Raw genomic sequence first — 8,105 nt, forward strand, 5'->3', positions numbered from 1 at the left:
GTCAGAAGGATCGTGAGGCCCCACTTTCACGGTCTGTATTAATACTGAAAATCAAGATCAAGCGAGCTTTTGCCCTTCTGCTCCACGGGAGGTTCCTGTCCTCCCTGAGCTCGCCTTAGGACACCTGTGTTATGGTTTGACAGGTGTACCGCCCCAGTCAAACTCCCCACCTGACGCTGTCCCCGGAGCGGGTCGCGTCCAGCATGCGCCGGGCACTTGGAGCCAGAAGCGAGAGCCCCTCGGGGCTTGCCCCCCCGCCTCACCAGGTAAGTGAAAAAATGATAAGAGTAGTGGTATTTCACCAGTGGCCCGGGGGGCCTCCCACTTATTCTACACCTCTCATGTCTCTTCACAGTGCCAGACTAGAGTCAAGCTCAACAAGGTCTTCTTTCCCCGCTGATTCTGCCAAGCCCGTTCCCTTGGCTGTGGTTTTGCTAAATAGTAGGTAGGGACAGTAGGAATCTCGTTCATCCATTCATGCGCGTCACTAATTAGATGACGAGGCATTTGGCTAGTTATAAAACCCCGAAGGGCACTTTTTTCGAGTTATTTAGAGTCGTTCGGTTAAGGGACTCAGCATGGCCCGTCCAACGCAAAATGACTATAGCGGCCACCGGAGGGTCCGCGTGGCCTCATGACGACTGTCATGCACCAGTTATCCGTCATGTGGGCACTGCCCTGAGCAGAAACATGGGAGGTGATCATTACAAGATTTCCCACTTGAGAGAAATGCAGCTCAGAGGGGAGACAGCGAGGTGGATCGGAAACGCAGGACAGCGGAACAAAGCGCAGGCACGGGCGGGTAAGAGGTCGGGACGAATTCCGCTGCCCAAAGGGAGCAGTGGGGCGCTTGGCTCTCCGTCAGACGTGGCAGCACCACCCCGCGTCTGGGAGCCGTCGGAAACACTCTCGGCAAGTGCCTCCCTTCAGTCTGTGCTGCGCCGATCGCCGGGTCTCACCCCTCCCGGTGCAGCACACATGCCTCATGCCCCTCGGGAAGGGAACGGGTCTCAGCTAGTTTGTGTTGCCCTGATCTTCAAGATTCCGCTCTCCCGGGACAAGACGTGGGGATGCCCCTAAGACCGAAAGGAGGCTGGGTCCCCCCCTGCCGGTCTGTCAGCCCTCGCGGGCCCGCAGCTGGGGGTATTGCCCCCGGCTGACTAACAGTTGTTCAGTTCGTGTTGCCCCGATCTTCAAGATTCTGCTCTCCCGGGACAAGACGCAGGGACGCCCCCTGGGATGGAAAGAGGGCTTCGTGCCCCCGCCCGGCCATGCTGTTACCACAGCTAGTTCTGCTTGCACCAGTCACTGAGGTCCCCCTCTAGCAGCACAAGACGTTGGCACGGCGACGACCGGCCATTCGCCACAGGACCCTGGGTGGCGACCAGGTTTGGCTAGAGGCAGAGCCGACTAACTAGCACCCATCGAAATGGGCATATGTGTTTTTCACCATACGGCAATGGCTGCGAACGCTGGCAAGGCGCTCAGCAGCAGGGAGGAACTCCCCAGGCTGCACTGTGCCAAGATTAGCTACCGACAGCCCTGGGGCTTCAACACCCGGCGAGAACCACGTGGAGGTACCTGGCACAAAGCTGCTGCGACCGTGTAACCAGACCATTGCCCTTAAAGGAGGCGCCTCCTTAAGAGAGTCATAGTTACTCCCGCCGTTTACCCGCGCTTCATTGAATTTCTTCACTTTGACATTCAGAGCACTGGGCAGAAATCACATCACGTCAACACCCACCGCAGGCCTTCGTGATGCTTTGTTTTAATTAAACAGTCGGATTCCCCTGGTCCGCGCCAGTTCTAAGTCAGCTGCTAGGCGCCGGCCGAGGCGGAACGCCGCCCCCCCCGTCCCCATGGAGGAGGAGGGGCGGGCAGGGTGGGGGGTAGGCACCTAGAAGATACCTTACTAATCTGTTGGAGTTCTTTGAGGGTGTTAAGCACATGGACAAGGGAGACCCAGTTAATATAATATATTTGGACTTTCAAAAAGCATTCAAAAAGGTCTCTCACCAAAGGCTTGTTTGGAAAAGTATATTGCCACTGATTTGTAGGAGAGGTTATTTTGTGAACTGAGAGCTGGTTAAAAAATAGGAATCAAAGGGTAGGGCTAAAAAGTCACTTTTCAGGATGGAGGGAGGTCAAAAGTGGGGTCCGACAGGGAGCTGTGCTGGGCCCTATTTTTTTTCATCAATGACCTGAAAATGGAGGTGTACAGTGGAATTTCCAAGTTTGCAGATGATACAAAATTATTTTGGGTAGTCAAGTCCCAAGCTGACAGAGAGAAGCTACAGAATGATCTCACCAGACTAAGTGAATGAGAAAAAAAATTACAGATGAACTTCAGTGTCAATAAATGCAAGGTAATGCATCTGGGGAAAAAATACCTTCAACTCCATGTACACAGTACTGAACTAGCTGTTATAACACAAAAAAGACACCTTGGATTCAATGTAGTTAGTTTTCTACAAACATCAAATCAGTGTGCAGTAGCAACCAAAAAAGCCAATAAAATATTGGGCATCAAGAAGGGAATTGAAATAAAATGGAGAACATCATCATGCCACTATAAAAATCTATAGAGCACGTACATCTTAAATACTTCTCTTGTCCTCACATCTGAAAAAGAATGTAGTAGAATCAGAAAAGGTACAGAGAAGGGCAACCAAAATGATCAGAGGCATGGAACAGTTGTCCTTCCAGGAGAGACTAAAAAGACTTGGACTCTTCAGTTTGGAAAGAAGAAGTTGGCTGGGGGGTGGTGGGGTACAAGGATTATTGATAGAGGTCTGTAAAATCATGGAGGATGTGGATCAAGTGTTGTTCACCAAGTCCCAGAATACTAGAACTAAGGGGTACCCACTGAAAGTAGTAGCTGATAGGTTTAAAACTAACAAGAGAAAGTACTTTTTAATTCAACATGTAGCTAACTTTTGGAATTCATTGGCATAGGAGGTTGTAGAGGCAAATAGTATAGCTAGGTTTAAAAAAGGGTCTGGATAATAGATTTATTAATGGATGTTAAACAGAATGGTTGGAAAGGTTTGTTCCAGCATCTTTAAACTGGTGGATGCTAAGGAAGGTATTGAATAGGGGGGATAGATCACTTCAGAGATATCTGATTTAATGGTCTCCCTCTATAGCCTTCATCCCTGTCACTTTCAGAAACAGAATATTGAGGCTAGATGGACCATTGGTCTGACCCAGTATGGGACTTCTTCTGTTCTTGTAGTTTTTTCTGGGTGTGTCTACACATGAAATTCATGCAACTGAATAAACTCTGGCACAGTTTGTGCTGTAGTTTATTGCTCCCAGGTGCCATGTTTACATGTGTGCCCAGGACCACAGCTAGGTCAGTGCAGCTCTAGATGGCAGGGGATTGATCAGCCTGCCAGCCTGGGACTGCTCAGCATGCTCTGGAGGAACCGGCCAGGGCACAAGGATGCTCCTGTGTGGGACTAGCCAGCAGGCAGCTGCTGCGCTGAAGCACCCCAGCCAGATGTATCAGTCTTTACACATACGTCCTGGCACACTATATAATGCTGCCATAGGATAGTACTTGTGTTGTAGTACTATACTACAGTGGTGTTTATTAGTTTACTGCAGGCTAATAGGACCACACATGTAGATGCTGAGACTTTACTGCAGAGCTCCTGTAATTAGTCAGCTCCAGTAAACAACTCATATTGATGAGCTCCCTGAGTACCACTGTGATCTCCTTCCCTGCCCAATCTGCTGCTCTTCTTTCTTGTTCCTGCCCTATCTGCCACTGTGTTGCTAATTCCCTCTCTGATCTGCCGTGTGCCATAAAAATATGCTGCCCATGCCACTTGTGGCATATGTGCAGCAGGTTAGCCGCCCCTGAAATCTGTGATAAACACAAGGAAGAATCCGGATTGTATTTTATATATGTATACAATATATATGTGTGTGTGTATAAAATAAAATTCAAATTTTCTTTGTAACAATTAATTTCTCTATCTCTTCTATGTGTGTGTGTGCATGTGCGTGTGTGTAAAATAAATGTATGTATATTTAAAATTCTTTGTTGAACTCATTTTACATATGAATAATATATATGTATTATATATATCAATGACCTGGAAACACACACACACATATATCATATTAATTATATGAATCATAATATTATAAATGCATATAATAGTAATATATAATTTTATATATTCTTTGGTGAACTTGGGAGATATATATATATAAACCTGAGTTCTCCAAATATATATAACTAATATGATATGTATATAAATCTTAAAACAGTAAAAAGTATATATAATAAATCCAAGTCAGAGGAAAATATCATCTAGTACCTTCCACTCAGTGGGGTTACACCAGGATGAATGCCCCTTTCATACGCATAAAATAGATGCACTGTTAATATGACCTCATTAAGAACTGTATTTTTCTTTCATCGTGGCTGTGAGGAACTTTATAACTACATTTTAAAACAAAAGTCAACCCTTTCATACACTTTGGAGGTTAAGGCAATCCAATAAGCAGGAACAGCTGTGACTTTAATCACATACAAAATAAAACCCTTTCATTATGTCCTGCTGTATACGAGAGACAGAATGCAATAACTAAACACCAAAAGGCAGGAGGCAATCAGTGGGGGCATTTATTTCCTTTTATTGTTATATGGTATCCTAATTACCTTTAAAGTAATGTTCACTTTTTAATTTATTGTCGACTTAGAGGCAGATAAATATTCATCAACAAAATTCTAAGGAGAATTTTTTTTAGACAATAGAAAGGTTAAAGCTTTATATGCTTCAATAAATATAAAAGATATCTTGTCTTTTAATATGCTGTACATTAATTTAATCTTTTTTCCAGACCCTTATTAGCATTTTGCCAATACTAATAAGCAAAAAGAGAAATCAGTTGGGAAAGTGGAATATTTTCATGGAGTTCTTAATCACTAAGCCACAAGTGATGGAACAAATACATTCTTCATAGGGGTGAGATAAAAGAGGGTAAGCAGTCTTTGCATATGCAAGGCTTGACACTACTAACTCTTGTTCCTATTTGTTTTTCTTACATATCTGATTGACTACTTTACTGAATTTGATGAGGCTCCTAATTTTTTTTTTAAGTTTTGCAAAACATGCCTCACAATATAATAATCAAAATACTTTGTAGGCGGGTAACCTTTCCTGAACTCCAAAAAAAAAAATCTATGGATAAATGTGTGGTAAAGATTATAGGGATGGACTAAAAATAAACCAGAGACCTCGTATTCTAAATTTAGCTGATCTACTCCAATCTGAAATAAAGCCTTGAGATTATCTTTAATTAATCTAGTTACAAGAGACTGGCAACAATTCAGTAGAACTTCCTGAAGCCTGGAATGAAACTGCAGCATCATAGATATTTGATGCTATGAACTTGAGTTGAAGCACAGTTTTTGTGACCAAGTTGTTCTCCCTTGCCACAGAGAACAGGACACCAGTAACTGAGTTTAAACTGAAGCAAAGCACATGCAGATTAATTTCCAAGAAAAAATACAGAAAATAAAAAGATTTAATTGTACAAACAGTACAAGGGTGATGAAACAAACTGCCTAAGGAATTTGTGGAAACAAATTCTTGCATCGTAGGTTTTCATAAGATTGAAAAGGGTCTCAGTAGTCAGCTAGTCCAACTTTCCATCTGTCAGAGACTTTGGAAGTTGGACTAGCTGACTACTGAGACCCTTTTCAATCTTATGATTTGATAATTCTATGGGTAGTTGATAGGATGGAAAGAAGGTCATGTTTATTGGAGTGAATGAGAAGTATATACAATATTTTAATGCTTAGCCTTTGTAGAGCAGATCTCAAAGTGTTTTACAAATGTAAATATAGTTTTGTAAGTTTGTGGGAATTTTTAGAGATGAGGAAAGTGAGGCACAGCGAGACACCATGAGGTGCACAAAAAGAGTCTCTGGCTGCGCTGAGTGTAGACTACCTGATTTTTGTTCTAGTGTTTTACATATTTGAGTTAGGAAGTAATGAGACAGAAGTAGATTCAAAGTACAAGGAACTGTGTGCAGTATGCCAGATTCCTTCTGCCTGTGAAATACGGCCAAATAACCTCTTAGAACTCTCAGATGAGTCATTTTCGTTTTTTTAGCTTTTCAGCATTTGTATTTTTAATTAGCCCATCATACAATATGGGTTAATTAAATAAATAAGTTTTTAGAATATGCATATCTTCTGGGCCAGTTGACAACCTCTGTTTTATATTTGTGCACTGCGGATGGAATTCTATTTGTACATTTAAATAGCAGTTTTCTAACCATTCAGTGGCATTTTTACCACAGGTTTCAATTCTGTTTCTCCTGCAGAGTGGAAACATACGCATATGTGTATAGACTATGTACAGTATGCTATACAATAGTTAGGTACGTATGTATGTGTAACTAAGCACAGGTTCTGGAAAAAAAGATGGGAGAAGAGTAGTTTTATCCAATAGCAATTTCTAGGCCTCCCTCACCCATAAACAGTGATCCAGGTTTTCTCTGATTTAAAAAAATCCCCAATTTTGAGTTAAAAAAAAGTACTGTAACCCAAAATTCACAATTTTTCATGATCAAAATGAAATGCTACTATATGTGTGTGTGTATACACACACACATGCACGCACGTACACATGCACAAATATAGTGGCATTTCATTTTGATCATGGAAAATTGTGAATTTTAGGTTACAGTATTTTTTTTATCTCAAAATTGGGGATTTTTTAAAATCAGAGAAAACCATGATCCCTGCTTATGAACGAGGGAGGCCTAGGAATTGGATCTTCTGTTTTCTGGGGGCGGGACTGTATACATTCACATGCGCATGCACGTACATACACACACACACACATGTGTGTGTATGTGTTTCTTTTTAATCAGGGAAAAAATGTGGATTTTGGGTTACTTTTTTAAATCTGAAAATTGTGGATATTTTTATCAGAGAAAACCAGGACCCCTGCTCATAAGCTAGGTGGGGGAAGGAAGGATGCAGGTGTGCGGGCTGGGAGTGATCCGGAGCCCTTTTTTCGCGCCGCGGGCTATGACCAGCAGCCCGGACACGCTGGGTCGGAGAAAGCAGGCGACACACTAGAATTAGGCACGGACGCTTAGTGGTTGATTCAAGATTGTTTACTTACACAGTAGATGGTCGCGGTGTAGGCTGGACAGTTTCCCAGGTAAAGCTCCGCTTAAATCCCCATGTTAAGGACTCGGACAAAACTCTGACTCACACGAAGTTGTCGAAGCTCCGTGGAACTTTTTGCGTGCAGGGAAGAGGGATACGTCGAGGATTGCGCTCGGCGACGGGGAGAGGCTAGAGGCTGATCAGACCCCTGTTGCCTTCTTGATATTCACGCTGGGTCCAATAGGCTCCACAGCGCTTAGAGATCTTCATGAGACGTGAAGTCTCCTCCTCCTGATGTTCGTGGAGTCCTCCAACTTGGGCGGAAACCACTCAAGCCTCTTAATGGCGGGAACTCCTTGCAACGTGCACTTCTATGCTGCAAAGAAGAAATGCACCCTGCAAAGAAAGCTTCAAACGGCGGGAAAATAATTCAGCGGTGCCAAAGCACACACAAACAAAAGTCACACCCTTGGGCTGTGACATCCCCCCTTGCTGAAGGCATAGCTGAATTATGCTACATGCTCATCATTCGAGGAGTCAGGAGTTCTATCATGAGTTGCCAACTCAACAAACAAACACAAAATTTACCAACACAAATACACATAATCAGATTTATAACAAAAACTACACGATCAGGGCTTCAGTGGGTGTTATGGCGAAGTCGTGCGTCAAACCCTCACTTCTCGATGATGTTATCCTTCTCGGGGCTTCTCTTCGCCACGCACTCTGAACTTCGGATCTGTAAACAAAACTCTCAAAAAAAAATAGATTAACGTATCTCAACATATTTACATTTCCATGGAACCACACTAGTGTTTGCTATTCTAAACTACCCTCTCTTGCACTCTTAACTAGATGAAATTGTCGAGGAGCCGTCATCTAACTCTTCTAGGTAACGGAAACCTAACTCATAGGCCAGTTGCCATTGGCCTGCGTCCCCTAAAATCCGAAGTTGCCGCTT

This window comes from Alligator sinensis, unplaced genomic scaffold, assembly GCF_000455745.1.
Source record: "Alligator sinensis unplaced genomic scaffold, ASM45574v1 scaffold33_1, whole genome shotgun sequence".
In the NCBI taxonomy this organism is placed as follows: Eukaryota; Metazoa; Chordata; order Crocodylia; family Alligatoridae; genus Alligator; species Alligator sinensis.